This window comes from Heliangelus exortis, chromosome 11 (genome assembly GCF_036169615.1).
Source record: "Heliangelus exortis chromosome 11, bHelExo1.hap1, whole genome shotgun sequence".
NCBI classification, from domain to species: Eukaryota; Metazoa; Chordata; class Aves; order Apodiformes; family Trochilidae; genus Heliangelus; species Heliangelus exortis.
The window spans coordinates 6,690,974-6,717,981 of NC_092432.1; the positions used below are offsets into that span (position 1 = coordinate 6,690,974).

At 45.6% G+C, this 27,008-nt stretch overlaps 1 protein-coding gene and 1 long non-coding RNA gene across 3 annotated transcripts in view; both read right to left on the reverse strand.

Moving 5' to 3' along the window:
* SV2B (synaptic vesicle glycoprotein 2B) overlaps nt 1-11,461 on the reverse strand; it is a 55,099-nt gene extending 43,638 nt beyond the window's left edge. The window contains exon 1 of one of the 2 annotated variants that reach the window (XM_071754289.1): nt 11,201-11,461. The gene's annotated coding sequence lies outside the window, so the exon portion shown is untranslated. Of the gene's footprint in view, nt 1-6,605; nt 6,764-11,200 lie in introns of those variants that run through there. The other variant, XM_071754290.1, reaches the window with a different exon arrangement.
* A 7,162-nt stretch (nt 11,462-18,623) lies between these two features.
* On the reverse strand, nt 18,624-20,398 carry LOC139801278 (uncharacterized). The gene is made up of 2 exons (XR_011728122.1): nt 20,152-20,398; nt 18,624-18,966 (listed from the first exon to the last, which is right to left on the reverse strand). It is a non-coding gene; the product is annotated as an uncharacterized lncRNA (long non-coding RNA).
* Nucleotides 20,399-27,008: the final 6,610 nt, after the last annotated feature.

The following is a 27,008-nucleotide window of genomic DNA, read 5'->3' on the forward strand; positions in this document are numbered from 1 at the left end:
CGGAAATTAGAGTGCAACAGTAGTCCTGGCTGGAGATCAGACACATATATGCTTTTTCTATTTCCACCTGAAGTATCTTCTTGTCTACATTTGAGATTTGACTGTGCCACTAGTCAGTAAAAGGCCCCCACCCTGCCTTCTCTTTCTCACTGTTGCTTAGGCTGAGGTTTCTGGTCCTTGATTCTCCATGGAGCTCTCCTTCTGTTTCTAAAAATCTTCCCAGACACATCAACTCTTTGAACTCTTCCTCCATACACTTTTGGCCTCTACCCACAATGCCTAAGCTCTCCCTCACCTTGGCTCTGAAAAAAATAGTAACCCAAACTCACATCCTCACAGTGCCTTCACATCAAAACCCACAAAGATTTTTTTTTTGGCCTGTTTATGGTCAGCCTTAGTTAAACAAAGACTAATTTTTTTAGCCCAAACTTGTCTTCACATAATTTCATTTTCATCCCGACAAAAGCTTTCAAGCAACACCAAACCAAACCCTTTCAATATTTAATCAGCTGCATGGTCCAGAACAGCAGGAACTGGCAGCAGCTGCCTGATGTGGAGGGGGCGGAGGGGAGGGTGGGTGCTCCTGCCCTCTCCCAGCCTCTCTCCTTCATCTGCACTCACCTCCTTTGCACACTTGTTGCTGTAGAAAGCTTTCAAGCACTTTCTTTTTCATTCCTCTCTCCCAGCTTCTCAGTTGCCCTGCAGGTGTAAATCTTACTTTTTGTCCTCCTGACAGCTGGGAAATTGCTGGGCTCAGCATCCTGTAGTTGTAGATCAGCGAGACTTGAGCTATCTCCCACTCTTTTCTGCTGTTAAAGTACTCAAAGTGTACATCTTGGCTACAGACAAGGCTTTGCAGAACTTGCAGTGCATGTGGGGGCTCAGGCTTTTCTTAATCTTTCGTTCTTCCCTTAGTGCCTGCCCTGTGTGTGCCAGGAGGATTAAGTAGGTTGAGAGGACATCAACCTTCAGTGCGCTGGAGCTGCATCTCTTGTAATGTAGACTCTGCTCTTAGACCCTGTGCTTAAAGAGGGTTTGAAGTGGCACTTCAGAACACAGCGGATCAGTGTCATACCTGGCTTTTCAAAAAAAGCTGTCAAAATATGAGGTGCCTTCTGATCTGAGATGGTCTCTGAGCATTTCCTACCAGAGCCCCCGAGTCCTACACCCTCCCAAGCCCCACACAGCTCCCCCAGCAAACCAGCAACACTCTGGTTTCTCCCTCTGCTCCTGCTGGGCACCCTGGGCTGGAGGAGCCTCTGCTGCCTGCACCCATGGGCACCACGCCAGGCACAGCAGGAGCAAGGGCAGCATCAGTGGTGTTGTTCTGTGCCTGGGCTCCTAAGAATAAAGGATAAAGTGTTTCTGGCATTATAAACCAACCTGAAACACCATTATCTAAACAAAAAAAAGAAAAAAAAAAAAGAAGAAAAAAAAAGATGAAAAAAAATTTAAAAAAGGACCAAAAGCACATTCAGTTAGTCATAAATAAGAGATACAAGATTAATTAAAATCACTCTGTGCTAAACTCCTATCCTCTGGCTCTGAGAATGCAAAAGGCATTCCCCATGTTCCCAAGGGCAGTGCTACATCAGAGCATCACCACAGTCCCTGAAGTGCTAAGGAATGAAGGAATGGCACAGTGAGCAGGGTTCCTCATCCACCCACCTGCCCTGCTGGAAATGGGCTCCATGCTCCTTCCATACTAGTCCCAGCTGGCCCTGGTGCACTGGAGAGGTTCAGCCTCCACCAACCCTGGCAACTTGGGGTCTGTATCACAAGCTAAAAGGCTCCTCAGCTCCTCCTGAATGCCAGGGAACCTTGACTAATTGCCAACATAGCTCCTCATCAGGAGGAGAGACCACGGGGATTTCTCAATCTGGGTCTGTGTATAAATCATTTAACACATCATTTACACACTCTCAGAATTAATGCACACTGGATCCCAGCAATGAGACAGTCCTGATGAAATACCTGTGAATTTGGGCTGTAAATGCACAGGGTTTGGGGTACAGAAAGACAAATGTGCCTCTCAAAAAGTGGCTGATCCCACTGGTGCCCACTCTGAACTTCAGGGGAAGTAGGTGAGAGGAATCAGGGTCAGATTTCCTCCCTTGCTGTGGGCTGAAAGCATTTGAGAACCAGTTCCCAGCTGCTACAGGGATCTGCAAATAGCCCACCTCAGTTGTGGCCTCAAGCAGCCATGAGGCAAAATCACCCCCACTTCTCCTCCCTCCCATCCATCAGGGCAGAGAGAGCCCTGGAGCCTGCATACAGAGAGCAGAACGATTACTTTTTTATTAATTATATTACATGCCATATTCCTCATTTTAGACCATGCACCTGTTATTCTCAGTCCAGAGGAATTCTCCTTATTTTATCGGATTCCTTAGTCATTATCATGGGAGCATCCAGTTGAATTTGACTCCAACCTCATATTCTGGCTGTGCTGATGCCCCTGAGAATGTCCCCCAGAGGAGGATGGTAGCTACAAAACTAGAAGTCACTGAGCTTGTTTGAGAACCATCACTACTTCTAGGACTGCTACATAAATGAGGTTTCTCAAAGAAGCCATCACCACTAAGTCTACGAAGGGTTTCTACTCTATTCAATATGCAACCAGCTTCCCATATCTGCTCATTCCTGGGCCAGGAATGGAGCCAGGGGAATGTCTAGCAGCTTCTCACAGAAGTTGCCTCCATGGCCCCTTCACTCCCAAAACACCACTGCACTACCCCAAGGCACTCTTCATGTTACAATGGTGTCCAGAGCCCAATTGCTAGGAGATATCAGGGCTGCCTTGTCCTGAGGACACCCACTCTTCTTGCCCACTGCCACCTTGGAAAGATGGGAGGCCATGGAGGCAGCCACTGTGCTGGCAGCATGGTGGGAATCAGAGGTGGAATAAATCCATCCATCACCCAGGGAGGAGTGGATGCATTCCAGCTTCCTCCAAACCCATCTTCCACAAGAGCTGCTGTGAATCACAGCAAAACCTTGATTTTAACAGGAAACACTGAATCACCAAGAAGCAGCTGCTGCAGAATCCTGCAGCATCTGCTGCAGGAACTTGCCCAGAATCAGGCCTGCCACAGTCCTCAGGACAAAAACAAGTCTCTCTCCTAGTCAGGACAACAAAGCAGAAGTGAGAAGACATCTCAGGTGGCTGTGTCCATGTGTGGGCCACCATGAACAATTTCTTCAGTCAAAAGTACTTCTTTAGGGTTCACATACTACTTCCATTCTTCCCCAGCACCTCCACTGCCCTGTTCCATTTAAGAAATAGCTGCTTTTGACAATGGTTGGGCTATTCCCCTCATTATAGATCATTCTCATTATAGAAAATGCACACCAGGCATGAGTGACTGTCATATAAGCTGAACTAAGCCAGGACACCCTAAGTCTCTGGCACAAAGCCCACAGGACCCTCACGGATGTGGGATGTGGGGGCTGCCCTGCTCATGACTTACCTTAAGAGCTGGGAGAAGAAGACATAGCTAAGTACAGCTCAGCGCATCCAGCTTTTATTTTTATCTGGGGTAAAGTCAGTATTTACATCCTATCTATATAAGGGTACAGATAGATTGAAGCTGGTTGGACAAAGGGCAGTTCTGGTCTTGAAGCCAGGTTGACCATAGTAGTGTTTATTATTTGGAGACAGAACTTTAGGTGATGGGACTGCCTCACGTTTGAACTTTCAGGTAGAGGTATCTTGAATCTGTGCTTGCATTCTATCACCTAGTTATGAAGTTGTCCAGGTCTTGGACTTGAAAAAAATAATCAACAGCCCTACTCACTGTCTCCATGTCACTCACAGCTTTGTAGATCTCTATGACATCTCCCTATATCTAAAATCAAAATCTCATTTGTCATATCAAAGTGAGCAGAAAACATCTCAAATAACCTGTAGTCCTTCCACTTTAATGAGGTCACCTTGGACATGAGATAGTCTGTGATGTCTAATCATAAAGATTCTCTAGGAAAAACCTAGAAAAAGAGAAGATTTATCCTCAGAGTAGCCTGAACTTCTTGCACCTCTTTCCCTTGTTTAATTCTCTTTCAGAAGAGGTTCTTCCCCTTCTCTTAACCAAACCCCTGTTTCGAATTCAACCAAGACAAGGGAATCTGCAAGGCCACTTTGTTCGCCTCTTCCTTTCCCCCCAATACCAGTGTGTTCCTACTAACACAAACATGATCACAAAGTCATGACTACATGGGAAGAACAAACAGGCTGAGCAGATGGGGCGTGCGGGAGGAAGCCCTCATTTAAAACACAAATAGATGGTGGTAGTTTAGCAGATGTGGTAAGAAAAATCTGGAGAGGCAAGCATGAGGTGACTGGATTCCAATATCAATCAAATAACATGGAAGTTTCCTTGGCAAGGAAAAGCTTCATCTTCTATCTCCTTGATTACCTTGCCTTGAAGAGATAATGACAATGAGGCCAAGTGTCTTCATAGGAATGATCTGGAGTATTCTCTATTTAGGACCTCTTATGACTTCTTGCCCTTTCAAAATGGATATTGTCACAAGGGAAATCCATCCTTTATAGCCCAAATGGCCATAAGAAAAGACTAAAATTAATTTTGAAGTCATAATATTCATTAATTCTGTACCACATTCAATTCTGTTACCATCCAGAGACTTTAGGATCTGTCCTTCACTTCCCCAACATCCCATCAGCATCTCTCAGGAAATATATTTGAATGTTATAAAAATCTGTACATCTAGCAAATTGTAAAATCAATTTGGCCCTAGAATTTCTTCTTGGCAGACGTACCAAAATTACCACAGATGGGTCTGAGGATTTTCTCTTTATAAATATTACAGATTCATTAATTAAACAGGAGAAATTAACCCTTCCAGGCAACACTGCAGCAGGGACCAGGCAAGCACAGTGAGTACTGCCCAGCATCTCAGAATCAATGTGGGAGGAAAGTCAAATGCACACAAACACAAATCTGACAGCAAAAATACTCTGATATCTAGAAGTTAATTCAACAAGAAAAGCAGTTTATAGAAATTTCTGGTGCTCAGAACTTTTTTTCCAGGAAACATGGAATGAAGGATTTTTAGCCTTTTGGAACAAACTCCAGCATTTTGGATAGAGGCAGGAAAAAAAAAATTCTCTAAAAAGATTTCCTCGCAGATACAATCACCAACCTTCCAAAGACATTAAAATTGGCAGCTCCTGCACTGTTTGCTTCTTGCACAACACTGGGACTCAGGAGTCACACAAACCCCTTTTCACTTTCCTCTGTTCACCAGACAGGGATTTGGTACAAAAGATTGCCACCCTGAAACAAAAATCCAAGCCCAGACTTGAGGCTTAGGGGAAGAAGATATTTTTCCTTAGATTGAATATAACTGGTGCCTGAAACTTCAAGGCTGCTGTAGAATAAACACAGTAATTAGAGTGTGGCACTCCAAGTGTCACAGTGTCTAACATCAAAGCCTAGGAAATGTAAGAGGTTTTAGCAAGTGGAGGTTTCTGTATGAATACATCATGAGAGGGATGTTTTTTATAAACAAATCGTCTCTGCAGTGTTCTGCAGGACTAATTTTTAACTCAACCTGCCATAAATAAAACCACAAGGTGTTTGTTTTTGCATTCTGAAACCAAATTTTCTACCAGTTTTTGGATGAGAGGTCTGTCAAGAAGGTCACAGCTTTCTACCTGTGAAAATTACCAGATCTTCACTATTGTGTTTTTTCTTTGGTTTTGGTAATGTTATGTCAGACCTTTGCAGATTCAATACAGCCAGATTGCAAAGGCTGCCCTTAAGTTTATTATTCCGTGATCCTCTTTATACAAGGGACGTAAGTTCATCCCTAGTGTAAGAGCTTTGCTATCACTCAACTTAGAAGCAGGACACCCATTTTGAGAGTAAAGATAAACCAACTCCCATACCTCTCAGTTAGAGTAACCCAAAGTAGTAGACATCAGACAGCTTAGGTGTGCAGTTCACCTGGACTCTTCCTTCCAAACATCTTTATCTGCACCACTCTATACAGCAGCTATTCTCAGTATTTTGGGGGGGGGGGGGGGGCTGGGGGCGGTGGTTTCTGGGGAAAATGCAGTTAGACTTTATGATAGAGATAGTTTATCAGCTAGAAAACCTGGCAGGCATTATGAACCAACTTAGGGGCAAAAATTCATGAATGACCTTACAAAAGTACTGCAGTAAAGAGCGTAAGGCAGGAAAGGCTGCATTCGGGTAGCTGCTCACCTAGGACTACACTGTGGAGAGCACTGTTGGTGCTTGGCTCTGAGCTCCAAATGTGCCCCAGACCAAGCTGGAAATCAGGTAGGGAAAAGAAAATCAAGTGGGCAATGAAACTCCATGCAAGTGAAAGCTGCTCTGACAGCCTAGGCACACTCGGTGTCTCATCTGCTCAGCTCTCAGCCTCTCACTAATAGTAATTAAATTGCTTTGGTGAGCACTGACCCCTGGAAAAGCTTCAATACAAACCAAATGGCTTCACTGTTTTCTTCTGTCTCTATTTTAGCTCCCCTCCCTTTTCTTTTTACCCCATTAAGCCTTATTACTTTTGCATCTGGACTGATTGTCCACACAGGGACCAAAAAGAAAATAATCTCTTACCAGAACTAGGAAATATTTCATCACAGCCATTCACCAGCCATTTCCCCTCTTTCTAGCTCGTGGAGCTGCTCCTGAAATGGTCCCCCCTTTCTGTTAGGATGTCACAAGCTGGAGATTAGAAGTAAATGCTCTGCAAGCCAAGCTGATCATCCTGTTGTGATCACATCCAGGTACTGAAGCAGAAGCAATGGAAAAGTCCACCGGGCAGGAGAAAACAGGCACAGGCAACCACCCCCACCCCCTCCAGCCCCCCCGAAGCCACAGAGCAATGGGAGAGGAGAGAGGCTGGAGGCAGGAGGGAGAGCAGATGGGAGGGGGGTGGCTTGGGAGAACCAGGCAGCGAGAGATGTTAAAGTGACAGATGTGTTGACTTTAAGTTAAACAGGAAATTGAGGATATTTGACACAGGGAGGAAAGACACACTAGGTCATGGTGAAGGCAGAGACTTTCTCCTGTCTCTCCTTTCTTTGCTCTCCATCTCTTCCATCCAGATTTCTGGCTCTAAGCTGACGCAGAACCAAGCTTAGGGTTTGCACTGACTCTGCCTGTGTGTGCAGGCAAGGCAGGAGCTTCAGGGCCAGCTGAGGTATTTCCCTTCCCAGCAGTGATTTATCTGGTTGGTCCTTTATTCCCTATTCAACTCAGACTCCCCTGAAGTTATTTAAATTGCATTCTTTGGAAGGTGAAAAGACTAAAAGTGAGCATGCTGAACAGCAGGACCAGGCTTTCAGTTTGTCCCAGTTCTGGGCAGAGGAAAATACAATAGGGTTGAAATCTTGATTTAAGCAATGTAGGGTAAACAGTAGAGAGAGTAGAATAAATTGATTTTAACACAAGAAAAATAATGTGCCTTGTGCACTTGACTTTTTCATTAATAAAAAAATCTTTTCAGCAGTTCAGACAAGGGTAACCAGGACAAGTCTTGGGGATGGCATCTCCACTATGGGCATCCAGAGTGTTGGCCTCGAGAAGGATGAAACTCCACGGCAAGGTGACAAGAACTCCAGGAAGCAATAAAATGTGAAAAGAATTGGGGAAATAAAAACCCTGTACACATTTCTTAGTTAAAGACTGGAAGGCAGAGTGAAGGAGGATAAACCATACAAGTTATGTGACAGATCCCAGGGATTAGGAGAGGAAAAAGGGTGACCACACCACAAACCGAGGTACAAATAAGTGATGCCAGCTACCTTGGTCTCCCAGACAAAGACTATGTTCCTCATTCAAAAGAAGACCCTGCCCTTTCTCTGCTGCTTCTCACACTTGGGCATCCCCTTGGGCATCCTTGCAGAGCATGCCTGCCATGGCACAGCTGAGCCATTTTAATTCTTCTCCCCACCAAAACTTTGGCCCAGGACCCCTATGTAGGGATGTCAAGAATGTCTTCGCTATGGCATACACAAGTACCCAGGTGAGATTAGTGAGAGGACTCCTTTTTTTCTACCAGCTATGCACTAGGTAAAGGACAGAAATGTGCCTTCACTGGTTCCATAACTGAGTGATATTCAGGTTTTGGTGCAATCCAGCCAGCCTCCCTCCTCACATCGCCTTCCCCCCCACACCCTCACTGTCCCCGAGCTGTTTTATGGCCTCTTTTCAACATTTTAATGGAGCATTGACAGTGATCCATTCCACTTCAAATAGATGAGCTGACTTAAGTGAGTCATCAGTAACCTGCCCATAGCTTCCTCCAGCCATTGCCCCCTCCCCACCTGCCTGCAGCAGGGGAGGCTGGGGGGAGGCTAAAGAAGGTCTAATTCCCTGGCTGGATAATTCAGGGAAAGAGGATTACCCATTCTGTGCAGAGCCCTCACTTAAATATAGAGCAGCCTTCCCCTTGCGTTGCAGCTTGCATGACATGGAGCAGTTTTTCCCAAAAAACTGCTTCTCCCATGCCATCCTAGGGATTAACTCTGCTCTCCCTCAAATTCAGGGCAGCCCATGGAGTTAGGGTCCAATAAAAGTGAAGTTAGCAAAGTGGAGGCAAAACTGCAGCTCTGTGAAAACCAGCAACATTGGAGCAGACTCATCCCCAGAAGAGTATTTGATCCCTAATAAATGTCAGAGTCCTTCAGTGGGCTCAGGGCGTACTCTGTCCTGCTGTGTATTTGGAATGCCATGTCCCAGTCCTGAACTACAGAGAAAGGCAGTGGGAGGGTAGAAGGGTCAGTTCTAAACTCAGATAATCCCACAGCAGGTTACAGCAGCCTGGGCATGGGGACCTGGCACTGCCCTGGCTCAGGGCTCTCCTGGCTGGTCACCAGGAGCAAAGTTGTCCTTGCTGCTGGAGAGGGTGGGTACTTGCCAGAGAGATGCTGAAAGCACAAAGCAACAGATAATGTGTTACCTTCTCTGCTTGCCCTCACAGGAAGGGAGAGAAAGCTGAGAACTCTGGAAAGTATCCCTGATGGGTTTGGAAGCTTCCAGGCAAGCCACACGTCTCTCCTCACCCTTCTCTTTTTTTCCAGCTGGAGTAATCTTTCCCTCTGCCCCAGATGGTGACAGGTTCCCCTTTACTATTTTTTTTTTTTTTTTTTTTTTTTTTTTTGGTATTTGGTCTCTGTATGAGACTTTAATTCAGCGTAGCATTAAAGCATTCATTAACATGGGAGTAATTCCATAATCTTTTTCAGAAGAGAATGGTTTCAGAGGTTCAGCTTATGATCTGGAAAATCAATTTGCCAACTTGATAGTGCAGGAAGAGGATTTTTCAAGGATGATTTTAGCTTTCACAGCAGGACTGTTAGCAATGCCAGGATTTTGTGGCCAGGAAAAAGCTACCCACAGCATCTCTGAGCAGAGGAGGGAGGACCTGGGGGCTGGCACTCAGGTCAGGCAAGGTATGGAGCCAGGCTCATGCTGCATCAAGTTCTGGCTGTGCCTCAAAACCCAGACCTGCCTCACCAAGCTTTGTCCACCAGTGTGCTGTCAGAGCAGGACAGGATCACCATGGATTATGGGGGATTTTTCTGCCTTTTTCACCTCTCCTCTTTCATTTCACCAAAAGCTCAGAGGCTATTAAACACCAGAAAGGGGTGCACCTTCAGCATCCTTCCTTTTCCCTGCAGTTATGGGCTGGATCAATTCCTGTTTCAAAACTAATCTCACTCATCCCATCCCTAGTACCAAGTCACATGCTTTCACTCTCATCCTGGGATTTTTCACGTTCATTGCACTTCTAAATCTGCTGACCACCCAGGGGTGGTCAGTGCAGCACTAATGAGTAATCAGTACCTGGCTAAGGGAGAAATTAACCCTTTTACTCTCTCTTCTCCAAAATGATGGAAAGAAAAGATAGAAAAGAAAGAAAGAAAATTGTAGCACCTGGGATACAAAGGGATCACAAACCAGCAATTTCCATGCCATGTCAGACACGACTTACTCTCATCCAATCTGACATTTCTGACGTTACTCCCCATGGCAGAAGACCCCTTTAATCTCTGGTATGTTCTTACAAGTACCCAACTGAAACACAGCAAGGGTTCCCCTCAGCACGCAGCACTGCACTGCTCCTCACCTGCACATTATTATCATGAATTTATTACTCTTCTTGTTTTGTCTTTTGTTTGTTTGTTGCTTTGTTTTGTTTTGTTTTTTCTTCCTTGAGGTGAGCTCATCCCTGACTAGTAATGCCCTTGTGGGGGCAATTCGTACCCATAATTTTTAATGGCAGCTTGGCTTTATGGATGACTACTGCAGCTTGGCACGTGCAATAAAAATTTCCCTTTAACAACACCCATCCTCTAAAAGAAAAACAGTTCCTGCAGAGGTGTATGTCTGGATGTGCTCTAGGATGGGAACTTCTCACCACAGAACTGGCTTCCTGCGACGGGCACCGTGCAGAGATGCATTTCCCACCCCCTAAAATCATCACTTTCTCTCTACTGCTACATGTAATCCTTCCTAACAGGGGTGGCTAACTGCAGTTTTTAGTTTTAACTGCATTTAAGCTCTCCTGGAGACTGGGGAGGATAATGAGGGGAGGACAATTAAAATAGGTGCTGGCAGTGCCATAACCATTGGGCTAAATGGGGCTGGTGGCTTGGGGGGTGTCCCAGCACACCCACTCCCACTCCCAGGGTGCCACCACCCACTCAGCCAACCACAGCTGACACGGCAACCCCTTTCCCCATGCAAACCCCTTCTCCTTGTCCCCCAAGCCCACCGGGACCCGGCCACACACTGGGGGCTCTCCCTTAGGAACTGCTTTGGAACTGCTGGAACTCTCCACCGCAGCAGCTCCCCCGCTCTCTGCAGGGAGCAAGGGCAGCCTAAAGGGGCTGATTTAAATCGCTGCTTGCCTCCCGGCTTCTCTTACCCCTCCAATTTCCTTAAGCTAAAGCTGTCCCTGAGAGTTGCCCCCGACTCATCCCAACTCAGAGACCAACTCCGCGCTCTTAAGCATCCTCGCTTTTCAGCGGCATCTTTCGCCTTAGTTTTTTTTTGTTTGGGTTTTTTTTTTTTTTTTTCTTGCAGAGGGCTTTCCCCTACCCTTACAGCTACCTCCCCAGCACCCAGACCCCACGGGCTGTCAGCTCCCCGCTAGCAGCCCCTCTCCCCTTTTCTATAAAAGCGATAGAGCGACGGGTTCTTACCTCGGGCACCCCAAGGTGCGGGCGGTGCTGCGGCGCAGGGAGGGGTGGGGCTCAGCCGGGTTCTGCGCTGGCATCTCCTCTAGCAGCGATGCGGTCCTGCCCAGCGCCGCATCCCACTGGTTTGCCCAGGGGATCCCAGCCCAAGAGGAAGCATAGGCCTGCCCGTCCTACCTCTATCCCTGCCTCTCCCACCCCGGCTGCAAATCCAGGAGAGAGGGAGCGTTCGGAGGCACTTAAGGAGCTGCACGGCGGGGGAAGGGGGGGGATAGAGAGAAGAAGGAGAAGCTTGTGTAATTTCATCACTGTAATAAAATCCAGCCCAGTCCCTTAACATCGCAGCTCTCCAGCTGAGTTCTTCATTACATACAGGGTCTTCTTTTTCAATTAAAAACAAAAAATTTTTTTTAAAATTGCTATTGTACAGGACTGTTTCTAGGTAGGGACAGAAGGGAATCCTAGCTAGTAAAAGTGAACCCTAGCATGGCTGGGTATTATGCTGGCACCCTTCATCTCTCCACTTTATATATTAGATGACTGCTACACTCAAGACCCCTCTCCCTGGCATGTCTGTAGAGCAAGGCCAGGGAAGGTGCCATGTTTTTAGGATAATCCTGCTGTGGGACAAACCTGTTCTGTTTAAAATCCCCTTGTGCTTATAATATGCGAGTATAGTGCCAGAAGAACAGCAGCAGGAAAAATCCTACTGTCTATGCAGTTTTGTACTTACAAGAGGCCATGTGGACACACCAGTGTGGAACATAGTCCAGCATGGAAATCCATCCTCAATCATTTTATATTATTAAAAGAGATAACAAGGTTTCACAAGGAGGTGTCTTACTGATGAATAAAGCACACAGCTCCTAACTACTAAAAGAACATTGTCAGTGCATACAGGGGGGGAAAGTCCACACCCTGTGACATCTCTCCACGCAGAGATGCCCAAACTCGTCCACATAATGGGGGCAATAAATATTCTGTCTGGCAGGTTTCTATTGCTGCTTCTGATAACCTAAAACTGAATCGCAGCATGTAGCCACAGGCTTATCAGAAAGGAAGCAGGGATGTCTTTACAGGGCAGCATGAATCTCCTGCATTTGCCAGAAGGATAGAGCAAAGAAGTGGAAATGAAAGTCCAGCTACTATTCCTGGGTCTGTCAGAAGGTGACATCTACAAAGCTACGTTACCATTCTGTGCCTCAGTTTCCCCATCTGTAATACAGTGTTGGCCTCTCTAGTCTGTATAAGCACTCAGAGATATCACTCTTTTGTCTGTTTGCAGGGCCCCTCCAGACACACACTTAACCTTTCTTCTCTGTCCTGTATTTACAGCCTGTTCCCTACTCAGCTCACCTGATTTGAATCTCCAGCTCAGCTCAGTGCTGACAGCATTACAAATTAGGTCTGAAAATTCTCTCTTAATCTGATTACTTGCTGGAACAGTTCCTGTGACTGTATAGGTGGCACCACTTCCATATGGAAACTGCAGTAGGTGATACATTTTTTTTTTTTTTCACACCTACACATCTAAAAATGGGAACCCAAATCTGAATTTCAGCTTCATTGTCCCTAGTGCAATGCATTAGTTTAATTGCATTTGGTGTTTGGTGCAGTACACTGCTTGCTTTGATGACAGAGCACTTCAGAAGTTCAATTATTATCAGCACCCTTGTAAACTACAGGCTGAATGTCAAGGCCTTGGCAAAACTGAAAAGAAAGCCAGTCCTGTCACAGTGCCACTTTGCTTACCTGTCACTGTTCCTCTGAGACTGTTGATACTTCAGGTTCTTCAGATCACAGTAACTCCATTTGCCTGCAGCAGAACCACTGCACCTCGTGTGTGTCATGCTCAGCGTTTGCAACTGCATTTCCCCAGAGAGAGCTCTGAGCAGCCCCAGAGATGGTCTCCAAGCTCCATCCCACATTGCCCTCGGGAGAAGGCTGCTCTGCTCCATGTCACCTTCCACTTGTAGATGGCATTGCAAGCAAAGGAAGATGTGGCAAACTGGCCCAACAAACACCCCAATGTCCCTACTGGGTTACTCTTAACTCTCAGTCCCTGCATTCACTTTGCTTACTGTTTTCTATGCAGGCTAGATCTAGCTTGGGCAAATTTGTACTAAATCCCATTTTAGGAACAACAGGGAGGAAGGCAATAAATCTGGAAGGAGTTCTTTACCATTGCATTGTGATTAACAGTGTTTCTAATTACCTTTGCACCCCAGGCGCAACTGTGAGTCTCTCTGTAAATCACTACTGGCTGTATCCAGGTACCTCAGGCAGGGAAGAACCATTTTCCACAGCACCAGATGGTACCAGTGGGGAACTGGAGCCTCTCGGGCTGCTTGACATCGAAGGCAGCAGGATGGGGAAGGCCTAACAGCTTTCTATTTTAAGCACATTGATTAAATCTGCAACAATCCAACGCTTTCAGAGCTGCAAGAAATAAGTGGAAAACAAAGCTGAGATCCAATGAAAAAGTCTGTGTGTGGAGATGGATAAAATTAAATAAGTTCATCTATGGGGAGGAAATAGGTGTCTGTGTAATGGCTGATCACACAGTCCATGTATCAACACCATTTCACAGGCAAAGGGGGCTTGATGTAGCCCTATTGCTCCCTGAGCAGCCCAGACCTCCTGGAAAGGGATGTGGGATGGAGGTCTGGCCAGCCATGTGAATTGAGCAGAGCCCCACAGCCATAATCAAGTCATTCTCCTCTCCCATCCCACCTGCAGCATCAGGGGGTTCTTTTCTGAGACCTTGTATGAGCAAAGCACCACTTGCACTCTGGAACAGAGATGAGCAGAATGGGCTGCCCTCCTTCAGTAGGTGCTTAAGGGACACTGAAGCAAATCAAGAAATGAAATGGTTGTGGCAAAGTTCCTCTAAGGATTTGGGGGCTGTCAACTGAAAGGAAGATAATGAGAGGAAAAGTATGACTCTAAAATGACACAAACAATTCATATTTCATGATTCTGCCAGAGCCATTGCTTACACACCAAGGCACTTGGAGTAGGAGGAACTTGACCTCAGAGGGAAACCAGCAGATATTCAAGGCAGGGCTTTTTGGCTTGGTTGCAAGGGTCTGGAGGACAAGGGCTCCCAAAAAAAGTGCTGAGCTGTGACTTGACAGTGCACACTCCTGCATGCTGGCCCTGGAGATGTCCTTCTCCAAAGAGGAGTGGAGAGAAGCCAGCTTTAACATCTAGTAGGGATAAACAAGTCTGAGAGATGCAATGGGAAATCCTTGAGCCAACAAGACTTGAGGCTGGGGGCTGCAGGGTGGTGGCAAGCGGGACCTGGACATTGCCACCTTTCTGAGGCTGGTGGCCTGCTGCTCTCTGCCTGTGACAGTGATCCATCCAGGGACAGCCCTGAGCTCCCTCTCCTTCCATCAGTTTTGCAAATGAAACTGCTGACGAGATCCAGAATCTGGCCTTAATAGGAAGGAGAAACCCAGGAAATGTTTGATTGCATCTTCTGTTGTACCTGATCAGTGGCATTAGTATTATGGGTTGTGGGGACAACATAAAAGCCTTAAGTCTAGTTATTGGTATTGCTTGCTGGCAGAGATAGCTAAAATGCATATGGAAGAAATTTGGATACCTATAAAATAGCTGTTAGTCCTTCATGCTGTGGGTCTTGCTGCAAAGGGATTCTGTTGCCAAGACCCACAAACAGATTTGGAGGACAAAGCAAACAGCAAAGGGCCAGAGCTGAGCTGTGCCCCACTGCTTCCCACCAGAAAGGAACAGGGCTGCTGACTGTTTCTGGGAAATGGCCAGCTTAAACATGAGCAAAAAGGGATTTATGTTGAACACATTGCAGCATGAAGTAAGGCTCTGGATCTGTGAAAGCTTTCTGCACCCACAGTTCAGATGGGGTATGTGGATATACATGTGTGTATATATACCTAATCGCATATTGTTTAGTGCTGGTCAGGAGCAGAAAAACACCCTTAAAAGATGCTGCAGCACCTATGCATATTGCTGACATGCTGCTTAGAAATATCAAAAGGAGAGATATGATGCTGAAACAAGGAGAAATGGGGGGTGGAATCTCAAAATATTTTATATTTTCCACTGAAATTCTGAGCTCATCTGACTAAGGCTCTGCTTTCACAGAGCATAATAATACTTTTTTTTCTTGGACTGGTCTGTCACTTTCCACTTGACACAATCTCCTGATTATTGCAGAAATCCCAATGACTGTGTAGTCGGCAACTCAGGGAGGACAAGGGAATCCCAGCACAACCTGTGCTCCTGCATGTCAGCCCCATCACCTCCTTGGAGAGGTGATTCACCAGAGTACAGGCTGCAAAACATGATCTGCATTTGTGCCCTCTGAACCAAAGGGGTTCCTGAACTACTTAAAAAACACACAACACCCATGACACTGAGATTTCAGGGCAAAAATACAACCACTGAGACAATATCAGTTTATCTGAGCTGTAAAAATGAGCTGGAGAGGCTGCACCCACACTAGAAAAACAGAAACTAAGTATAATAGTAAACACTTAGCTGAAAACTATTTGTGGCATAGAAGCTTCATTTTTCCAAAGGGCCACTGCTTTTAAAGTGTGCCTCTGATCCATGGTGCAATGGGTCAGGGAGACACAAGGTCAGATAACGTCCATCAGCAGCAACACTGCCTGAGAAAGGCTGAATGTAAAGGGATGAGGGTGCTTAAATTTCTCTAATCCAGCAGAAACCATTCCATAAGACAGGCCTGAGTGGAAAAATACTGGAATGTTGGCAGGTCTTGGTGGTAAGAGGTCTTGGCAAAGGTAATGAGTGTGGTACGAGCTGTGCTGACAGTTGGACCCACTCACGGGTAGCACTGTCACTGTCTCATGCCAGGCTCTGCTAAAGGCACATAAGAGCTGCATCCTCCAGGATCACCTCAATCATTATATTTTTTATTTTTTCCACACTTTTTTTTCCTTCTTTTTCTAATGGTTCTGTTAGTCTGGGTTTAAAATCCTAAGTACAAGTGCAGCAAACCATTAAAGAGCAGTTCACACACCTCTTCCCCTATTTTCACCATTGGAAATGAAGGAATATATTGTCAGCTTAACTCTGCCTTGGCAGAACTCTAATGCATTTGGCAGAGTTTATTTATGTGGAAAAGATAATGGTTCCCTACATGTTAATAGCACAATCTGCAACAAAATCCTCTGCATAAATATTTAATGTCCTTTGTTATGTACATGCCCAACTATTATTCAAAGAGGGCTGAGTCAGGAGATTAGAAGCTGCTGGGAATTGAATAGGCATTATTTGTGGGATTTCTCTGAGTGGGAACTGGAAAGTAGAAAAGACATTGGTTTTATGGATGGCAGCCTAACTGTCAAGAAACTGTGCATTTATGTATAGTGTATAATATATGCAAGAAATAACTGCAATGGCATTCTGGCTTTTTTCACCACACAACTTCTTCAGTTTTACTACATGCTTGCTCTCAATATGTATGTGAGAGGTACTGATGAGAAACTATAGAGAAAATCTAACAGCATACATCTTCTGCAAATTCTTGATTATCCATGTAACTGTAGGACACACAAATCTCAGAGAAAGAGCAAGCCTCAAGTAGCAGGCATGGTATAATTCATCACACAATCACCTCTATCTCACATCTATCCAGATTTCCTATGAATTAGGCAACTAAGAACATTAAGAATGTGAATCCTACATGATTAGCATTTCTTCTTCTCTTTTATGTGTATATATGCAGATAAACTTTTCTATAGGTTACGTTAAGTAAATATTAATATTAAATCTGCTTTCCCTCTATACATCGTGATACAGCTGACAGTTATAGACAGTTCCATCCTGCTCCCCTGTACAGAATAGACAACAGCACTATCAGTAGCTCTCCAGGTATCAGTGAAGGCAATTTTTCAGTTTAAATTACCCATAAATGCTACACTTGCAAAACTTTCTCATATTTCCACCATTACTCTGCAGCTACAGTAAATTGTCTAAGCCTGGTTTACAACACTCATTGCAGCTGAGTAATTTCTCAGAACATTCTGTCAGATGTGGGCATCTAAGGATGTAAGAAAATGTGCTATATTACATTACAGAGAAGTTCAATGTGAACCTGAAATTCCAGATGCAAAGAGACAGAGGGAAATGGAGTTCAGGTTACTTTTTTTTTTTTTCATACTTGTCTGGAAGAGCTTATTTTCTTGAAACTAATCTTTCTGGGGAATTTTCCTGAGGGAAGTGGAGGGGCTCCTTCAATAAAAAGCAGAGGAAAAAAAAGAGAAAGTTGGGATAATGGTCTTAATGTGCATTGGGCTTCATCTGCATCCTGGGCATCCCGCTGGACAGGAACCACAGCATCCAGGCTGCTTCCCAGTAATACAGCTGGAGGGGGAATGTTTCCCTAGGATGCAACTGGAAATTGTATGAAGAAAGACTTGCTGACCATCCTAGAAATGATTCAGGCGTTTGAACCATTAGCTTTGAATTCTGTGCAATAAACTGCAGTGGGGACCCGTTTGCAGCAGGTGGCAGCAAGTGAGTTGGGATGGAGGGGATGCTGCTGAGCAAGGGCCGGGGACAAGGAACAGAGCAGTCTCCTAATAACGGGGGAAAAAGCAAAAAGCCAACCAACCAACAAAAGAAAACACCAACAAAAAAACCACCCCAAAACAAAACAAAACCAAAACCAAAATATATAAAAAACCAAACAAAACCAACACACACAAAAAACCAGAAAACCAAAAAAACCCCACCACTCTGCATAAAAAAGCTGAGACAGCAGCTTGCTGGTGTGCTGCAAGCATTATATTATCACAGCAGCAGATAGGCACTTGTGGGTATTTTTAATATTTTAAAGTCATTTCAATAGCTGTGTTCTAGCAGGTGTCCCAGTCCCCCAGGGCTTGCCTCTGAAGGTTGAGCTCTGGGGAGGTGTAGGTGGGGCTGTGCGGGGAAGTTCAGCTGCTGCTCTGGGTTTGCTTGTATTGTGAATGCAATCTTTCTGTTTGGACCAGTCCTCTGTGTGCAGATGGGAACACAGGTGTTCAGCTGCAATCCTGGGTAAGCACATGAGCTATGTTTTAAGAAGAAAAAGGAGGGGATTATCTTTCCTAATTCAGCCTGTCTTTGGTCTAATATTAATGTTATATAATATTGCAGTTTCGTACAAAGAGAATGAGAATTCAGCCATAGTCACCACTGCCACTCCTAGAAGTTCTTCAAGGAGCTGCTCAGATGGAACACTGCATTCACTGCTCTTCAAAGCCCCAGGATTAACTGACCATTCCCCAAATCATGTTTTCCCTCTGCTTGGGCTCCAGATGGATTCCAGTTGCATGTGCATGTGTGCCTTGCACCAGGAATTTCACTAGCAGGGCTTAGATAGCCTCCTCTTTTCACCCAGCCCCCAGGGTAGGACAAAAAGGAAACCCACAAGTTTCTGGTTTTGCAAAGTGTGTGATGGCTTTTTGTGAAGCTAATGAAGAAAATACAGTTTGGGAGTGACATGACTCATGTTTATATCCTCCCTAGCTACATGTAGAACCACACTGTCAGAAAGAAGCTCTCATCAGACAGTGAGACAGGTCAGCATGTGACCACAAACACCATTGCCAAGACAGACAGGGTTTGATCTTCTCAGTAGGGATGGGAACACAAGCTTGCTCAATGGTAATAAAGATTCTTTTGTCTTGTCCAGCTGGAAGCAGAACTGGTTGGATAACCCATAAGGAAGATGTATCTCATGTGATTTCCAGGCCTTGTTTTTCATATCACATAATCTGAAATGACATTAGAGATAGGGCTTAGTCCTGCTCTCAGCTTCTGGAGCATCCATTGCTTTGTTGCTGCTGCCACAAGCTCTGAGGATGGTCAAGTGAGAGAGCAGTGAGACAGCACTTATGGACACCAGGTAGCTGGCAGATGTTCTACACCATGGCTTCTCTAAACAGAGCTGTGCAGCACTTCTGTAGAACAACCACCAAGTATTCATAATTAGTGGAATACACAGAGTTTGAACTGTTAACCAACATGAAAAATCTAAATACAGTAGCTGCTAGGATACCTGAGCTCCAGTTGAACAAGAAGGATTCTGTTGCAAGACGCAAACTTCGTAGTGATGATAGGCTCTGAACGAGGACAGGATCAGTAGAGAACTGGCCTTGACCAGCACGGCTGCTGACCTGCTTCAGAATGAGCCCTTTGCCAGTCTCAGGCCCCACCTTTTATTGGCCCTTGATCTTTGAGCATGCGCTCTTGGGCCAGCCTTAACTGGGCACAGGTGAGGCTGAGCACCGACTGAGCTCATTACTCGGCAGGTCCTGGCACCTGTTGCCTACAGGATTCAGCACTGTCTATGAGCAGATAAAACACAAGATCTCTCAAGGAATCAGAGACTTTGAACTCCACTCCCTTAATCATCTTCTTCCACTCTATGTGTGCATCTGCCCAGATGTGTACTTGCTCTCTAGAAGTTTTCCCTCCCAAGCACACCATCTCTCAGCATTGAGAACAACCAATTCTGTTGTTTCTCTGTAGGCACAGCACTTCCTTAGAGGAGAGGAGAGGGGGAGGAGGATGAGGTCTCCACTCCCCTTACTTGAAACTGCTGCCTCGTAGTTTGCTGTGTGTCATGCTCACATGTAAAACGTCTTGGTTTCATTTTTCCCCATGTCTTTGCTCTCTGAAGGTGCTGCATAAGAGCTGGAAAAGCCAATGCCGAGCAAATTGTGAACATGTTTTCGTTGTTTTCTATTTTGTTTAAGGGAAAAAAAAAATAGAAAGGTAGTCCTGACTCCTAAATGCTACTGTGAAAACATAACATTTGGTCAGACCAGGTCACAGATAGCTCTCTGCTGCCTTTTCAGAACCTCTCAGCCCAAGACACAGAACTGGGTACGGCTGAGGTGGCAGCACCAGTAGAATTTAGTTTGCTTGCCTGGAGCCTCACTCCCCGGCAGGGTCACCTGCAGTCTTTGGCACGATCACTCCAGCAGCAACTCAGTGCATGAATAATCAGAGAGGTGGAAATCATGCTGCAGAGTGGCACAGGGGACACAAGAAGAGATGGTTGATGCTTCCCACCATGGGCAGTGCACTGCTGATGCTGCATGTGTATAATGGGAGAGAGAGAAGTGAAGCAAATTTAAACTCAGCTTCTTTTTTGCCTTTCTTTCCCTCTGTAAGGAAATAATCACCATTTACCTTCCTGGGGCTCTGGGTCCCTGGATATGCTTGCTCCCACGGGAGCAGCTGCCTGCCAACAGCTGAGCCATTGTGATGCTGCATGGCCCCAACCCTCCTCAGAAAGAAGCATCTCATCACAGTCTCGAGCAGGGACATGGTGCTAGCCAGTCAGCAGCCTCATTTGTTGGAGTCCAGCCTTGGCCCTGCTTTGTTTGCTTCTTCTCATGGCAACCGACAAGGTGACAAGCTGCAGGGAAGGGTTTTTTCACCCACACACTTCACCTGATAACAACCTTGAACCAGTATGTTTGCCTGGAGGCACAACTTCTTGCTGCTAGTTGGGACCTATTTCTTAGGAATTGTTGCTAAATGATGTCACTTCAGAATGAGCTCCTCTCAAGCTGTGTCTGAACTCCAAAACTGCTGAAACTTAACTACTGTTGGTGTCTGAAGGGGTACAGGAATAGCCAGAGATGTGGGACATGAGGGACCCATCCCTAACCCTGCTCAGTTGGCAGTAGGAAAATTCTTGCTGTTTAAAAACTGGGAGAAGGGTTCTCCTGGGGGAGAAGGGATGTGGGTGCAGGGGTCTGCTTGCTGCTTACCCAGGTATTCCTGTGCCTGCCCTTCTGCCCAGGGGAAGCTCTGCTCCCTCCATGTGTTCCTGGACAGGCACCGCCTCTTCTCCTTGGGCTGTGCGGTGCCTAGCACAGCTGGGCTGTGAGCTCAGCTGCTCAGAGATGAAGAAACAGCAAAATAACAACTGCTGGTGATGGCTGGGTAATTACAGTGTTATCCAGCTCCTCCCAACCAGCATCTGCAGCTGGGGCTGCTCTCTCTAGGCCAGCATCACTTCTGCACACCCGCTCACCCTGACTCCCCTGCTATGGGTTGGTTTGAGGAGGGTGAAGGAGCAAAGCTCCAGCTGGAGCATGGTGATGGGAAGATAAACTCAGCTCATTCCTCTGCCTTCAGGTCTTTAGCAGCATTTGACTGAGAAATGTGGCTGTTTTAAAACCTTGCACAGAGTTAATTGGGGCTCAGGGATCCTCGTGGCTCCCAGTTTGGGGTTAGCTCTTTCAGAACTTTTTTTAAGAACTCTTTCAGAACATTTTGAAGCAGTTTTTTAGGCTTTGTCTTCTCTGGCTGATGGTCAGATGGTAGTGGGTAGATACCAAAAAGCAACTCAAACACAGCTGTGGTGAAGTGGGCCCATGGAATAACAGGATTAAAGTGGGGCTGGGTCAGAGCAGCAGCTTGGTCACTGCACAGGCAGGGCTGAGGAGCAGAACTGGGGCTGTCTGCCCCTGGCAGGGGGGATTCTGGCCACAGAGACGTCACACAGATGCTGCCAGGGATCAGCAAGGGAAACCTGGCCATATCTGGGGGCAGCAGGCTGTATCAGGGGAAACCCTAAGGCCCTTCACAGCATAATTTTTTAAGATAGGACCAGAGATCAATTCAATGCTGAACTTGGACAAGTTTGTTGTGACCAGACACAGTTCAGCACAGGTACAAAGGACTGAGGGGCTCTAATCTGGTCAGATTCACTCATCTCCAATTTTCAGCACTGTACAGCATCATGTTTTAATTCTTGGTTGGGCCAGCAGGCCACTAACACATCATCTACTGTTATTGGAGTGGAGGTAGAGTGCTCTATGACACAACACCATTTTTAAACACTTCTCTAGTACATTTTGGACCTGACTACGATGAACGTGGGACCAAAGACAAACACACAGTCATGCACAGACACACACTCCTGTGTGCAGGCACCATTTGTAGCCTCAGGTTTCTTGCTAACTGATGAACAAGGGAGCAAAGGATCTGAGGGAATGTAACTTAGCACCAGAATCCAGTGGAGCGCAAAAGCCCACCCGGTGCCAAGGACTTGGGACTTACACTGTTGTTTCTGCTACAACAGACAGAGGCAGATACCAAAAAAATCAAAAAACAACCCCCCCCCCCCAAGCAAACTCAAAAAAGCCCAAACCCAAACCAAAAACCACACACACACACACACAAATTAAAAAGTAGAGGTTTGCCAGATTTTCCACCCCCTGCCGAGATGTGAAGCCAAATGGCAGCCAGTTTTCACAGCAGCACCCACAGTTAAGCACCAGCACTTTTGCCAACTCCTGCAATGTTATAAAGAACCTCACAGCACTAGTTTTTCCTTTCTTAAAGCCCCAGCTCCTGGAGTCATGGGAGTCAGACGTCTCAGCTTTTTTTATTTCAACAGCAGTTTTTATCCCTCACTTTTAAAAGAAAAGCTTGTGAGTGGGACAGGTCCAAACCTACAAAAAATAAACAAACAAACAAACAAACAAAAACAAAGCAAAAACCCCACAACAACAGTGTTTGATTTACTTCAATTCTGGTAATTTTTCAGCATTTAAGCATTTAAGTATTTTGGAATGCAGAACTTGTTATCAGTTGAAGGAGACCCTTAAAGAGTTAAAAAATGTCTCAGTGGAGAAGATGCTGCAGGAGGAAAATAAACTTCCAAGCAGACTGGATATTTATTGCTTTGTTCTGGCAGAAAGAACAGCAAAGGGAGAACATCTGGGTCTAGTAGCTAGGTAGAGCACTTTTTGTGTCAACAGCAAATATTAAGATTCAAAATTGAATAATGAGACCCCCTAGAAAGAGAATTAAGCTCAGCAGATAACCCTGCCTATGTCCCAACCTTAGGCTGAGTGGATGGTTTCAGTTTAACAGTGCTCCTGAAGAAGGAGGTGGGGTATTTGCACTTAAAAGAACATCTTCCATTTTGCAGTCCTTGCTGTAAGAAGCCTGCAAAACAGTCAGAGGGATGGACAGATGGTCCCAATCTTCACAGCCCACAGACCTGTAGATATTAACTGCTCTGGCTCTCCAGTTTCAATTTCAGCTTATTTGGATCTGAAGCCGCTTCAGTATTTTTGTCCTTATCAGCACTAAACATAATTTCAGTGCAAAGCAAGTAATTAAAGGCAATAATTATGCAGGTGCCCTCTGAGTGGGGCCATCACCTGTTTTTTCAGCAACATGTCAACACTGTAAGTTGAAAAACCTTGTATGATCCTTGAACTCATGCACAGCTTTAAAGTATAAAATGGGATGCTTGAGAAGCAAGCAAGCTTGAGAAGGTGATAAATTGTTCCCATAAATGATGAGAAATGTTTAAATCAATAAAACGTTTGTTTAGATGTCCATATGGAAGAATGCTACAGTCTGTTGCCCTTCGTATTGAATTGATCCCACTGTGTTAAATTACAGCTGGCTACATCCCTTAACCATTTACTGCACAGCTTGACAAGCATGTAAAATATTCACACTGAGCACAAAAATTTTGAGTGTCTGATCTTTGCATTGTCCTTGTCACTTCCTCTCAGCCAGGGCCAAATTAAAGGCTGTTTAATATGGGGGGAAGCTCTCCTCAGCACTCCCACAAGCCTTTGGCATCCTTACCCAATATCCTCTTGGATGGCCTGAGGGAGAGAGCAGCTGGGGAGCAGATGCAGGAACCTTCCACACATGACCCTGTCCCTGCCCATAGCCCTAACATTTAGGGTTTATCAGCTGCTCTGGGCTGCTGGTAATAAATATATAAATACAACATATATTTATGTTACGTGGTCGTAAGGAAGTAGCTGCTTCTGGAAGACCCAGTCTGTGCTCTTGAGAGGGTCACAGCAGCAATGACAGTAGTGTGGGGAGCAGTCAAGGCACTAAAGGGGGAGTGGGGAGCTCTGGGTGCTGCTCCCACCCAGGCTGGGTGATGCTGGCCATGGTGCTTCCCTGCCTGTGCCTCTCCTCAAAACACAGAGCAGCGTGGGATGCTCACTGTGGGGATGACAGAAAGCAGCCAGGAAAGTCAGGAACTTCAGCTTTGAAAACCATCTGAGATTCAGTGGCTAAAGGACATGTGATGAGGAGTAATAATTCCAGGTAGAAATGGACTTTGAAACTGAAGGTATGCAGACAGGGGCCTCTCACTTCTGCCTGCAGGCAGCTGGGGAAGAAACCTTGATGCAGGGAGGTCCTTGGGAGGAAATGGCAGATCCTGAAAGCCCAATCCATAGAGATGTGCCAGTGGAAGAAGGATGGGCCTTGTACTCCACTCCACTTCAGTCCCCCCTACTGAGGATGGGCAGGGGAAGCATTTGGGAAGAAACTGGGTTGGCACCCATTGCCCTGCCTTGCAGCATGGTGCCTGATGTGGGGCTGAGCAGAAAGGAGAGGAGAGCTCAGGTTGGGCAAGGACTTGAGGAAAGCTGCAAAGCAAAGGTCCTGACTGCTCAGCCCCAAAAGGCAGCATATCACAGGTTCACTTCAAAAGACTACTGAGGAACTTGAAGCCAGATTTGTCAAACCTCTTCTCAATCCCATTTCGAATGTGCCAAAACAGCCAGGGTCTCAATGAGTTCTGTGATGCATTCTGCAGAATCACTTCTTTTTCTCTGGCTTTTGCTTTTCCATTGGAAAATGAGGACCTGCACTCAGCAAAGCCTGGTCATTGCTTCAGGCAGCCCCATCAGAGCCGGGAATAAAACAGCAGTAAAGACAGAAAAGTGATGGCCTGATCACAGCCAGTAGAGGCAACTGGTGTGTGCTGTAAAAACAACTCCAGGGCTGAGGTCTCTGGCGAGGTCTTCACTCCTAAGCATGCTCCTTGTTCCAGAGTATGTTTTTCTCTCCTCATGGTGTCATGTCTTGGCTTCAGGATCCCCAGGCGTGTTGCAAAGCATTGGGTCAGAGCCACCCTTTCTGCTGTCTGCAAAAGGCTGATGTAAGTAGCTGAGTCCCTCCCTCCCAAACTCACCATCATCACCAGCTGAACTGTCAGTAACCAGAGCTCGGAAATGGAGGCTTCCAGGGGGCAACTGCACTCCAAGCCAGATATCTTTAAGACTGTCTGATACAGAGTTTTTATAGGTGAGCAAGAAAAATGAAACTGGAAGTCTCTCAGACATGTTAACCTTAAAAATCCTTTCACCAGGCTATGGTCTGCTCTCCTATCCCTAGTGCTGGGCCTCTCTGCTTTCCATGGCACCTGCCCTTCCAGCTGCAATGGTGGTGCTTTGGCCTTGACAAAGCTCTTCTGTGCATGTACTAAGATGATATAAAAAAGACTCGAAGTGGATGGAGTATTGAAATCCACACAGATATTGCTGCTGCAGTTTCAGAGAGGTGCTTTGATGTCTGAAATGGCTTGGGACTGTGAAAATGAAGCTGAGCTGTGCTTCTACTTTAGTGAAATAAACGGAGAGGTGACTATAAATGCCAGTTGCTACTATTTAAAAAGGCACTAATGGTGAAATGTAAGGAGGACACCATCAGTAAAGTCAACAGTTCTTTTAAATATATCTTAATATCTTTATATAGCTTTCATTATATTCTAGAATAGTTTAAAATGTTTCTTAAGGAACCTTAAGGGCCTTTTTCATTATGTGATGAAAAAGGGTTTTAATTTTTTAGAAACCTGGCATTTTTTCAATGTCTGCCTTTTAGATTTTTGAAGAAAAATTTGCTCCTTGTCTGTGTTTTATCATCTTGTTACTCCCAGTACCAGGGGGAACAGAGTGCTCTCACAGTGTACTCAGATGGAGATGATGTGCCCCAGTCTGTCTCAGTCATAATGAAATGTGGCCAAGCACATCCAGCTTGTTCCAGCTGATGTTACACCTCTTTCTGCTCTCCAAGTGGAAATGCAGTCATCAGTGGGTGTGTATGTGAGGGGGAGTTGCCTTCCAAATGGGCCCTCTGGGATCTAGACAGTGATTTACCAGTCTTGTCTAAAGAAGCTGCTAGATGTGGATACAGAATCAGTCTAGCCTGGAGATTCTCAATTTTGCTGTCAGCCTTGTAGGACTCTTATGGCAAGAGCCTAAATGAGGTTAAGGTTTACTACATTCAACCTCACTTTATGCATCTGCTCAGTAATTCAGGCATCATTTATTAGCTATTCTAAAATTTCTCAATGTGTTAATGAATTGCTTTTATCAATATCCAGGTCGGTCGCTGCTCCTGTCCCATCTGTGTCCTTGTATAATTCTTAGTTCAACAACTGAAAGCAGGACTTCACAGCCCACTGGCAAGATGGTGCCAAGCACAGAAGCTAATCATCATCAGTTATCACTTTCCTTTCTCTCCCTAAATAGAAAGGATATATGCAGCAGCACAAGTGTTATCTTCTCAGTTCTGTTGTGTAAGAAGCTCATTTCTGGAAAAGATCAGCAGCTCGCTTATCTACAGCATGAGGTGCTGCAAATAAGAAGTCCAAACTTTCAGTCCCCTACCACAGAAAATCAGGCCCAGACGTGACAGTTGACTTGTTTATTCCTGGGGGATATTTGTACATTTGTAATCACTCCTTTTCCAGTTTGGACCAGGGAGTGGCATGGGTGTATGGGATGAAGAACGAACACAAATCAGCTGATGCTGCACCACCTTTGCTGGCTCCTGAATAACATATACAATTTTAAAATGTTACTTATAACCCATAAAACTGAACTCACTATGGGTCTGGCTCTTGTTGCATGAGAACACCAGAGCTGATAGCCCTTCTGCCTCTGCACACTAAGCCAGACTGAGTATCTTCTCACAGTGTTTTTTGTCCTGAGGACACCCCTCAACAGTGCTGCTAAAAGCA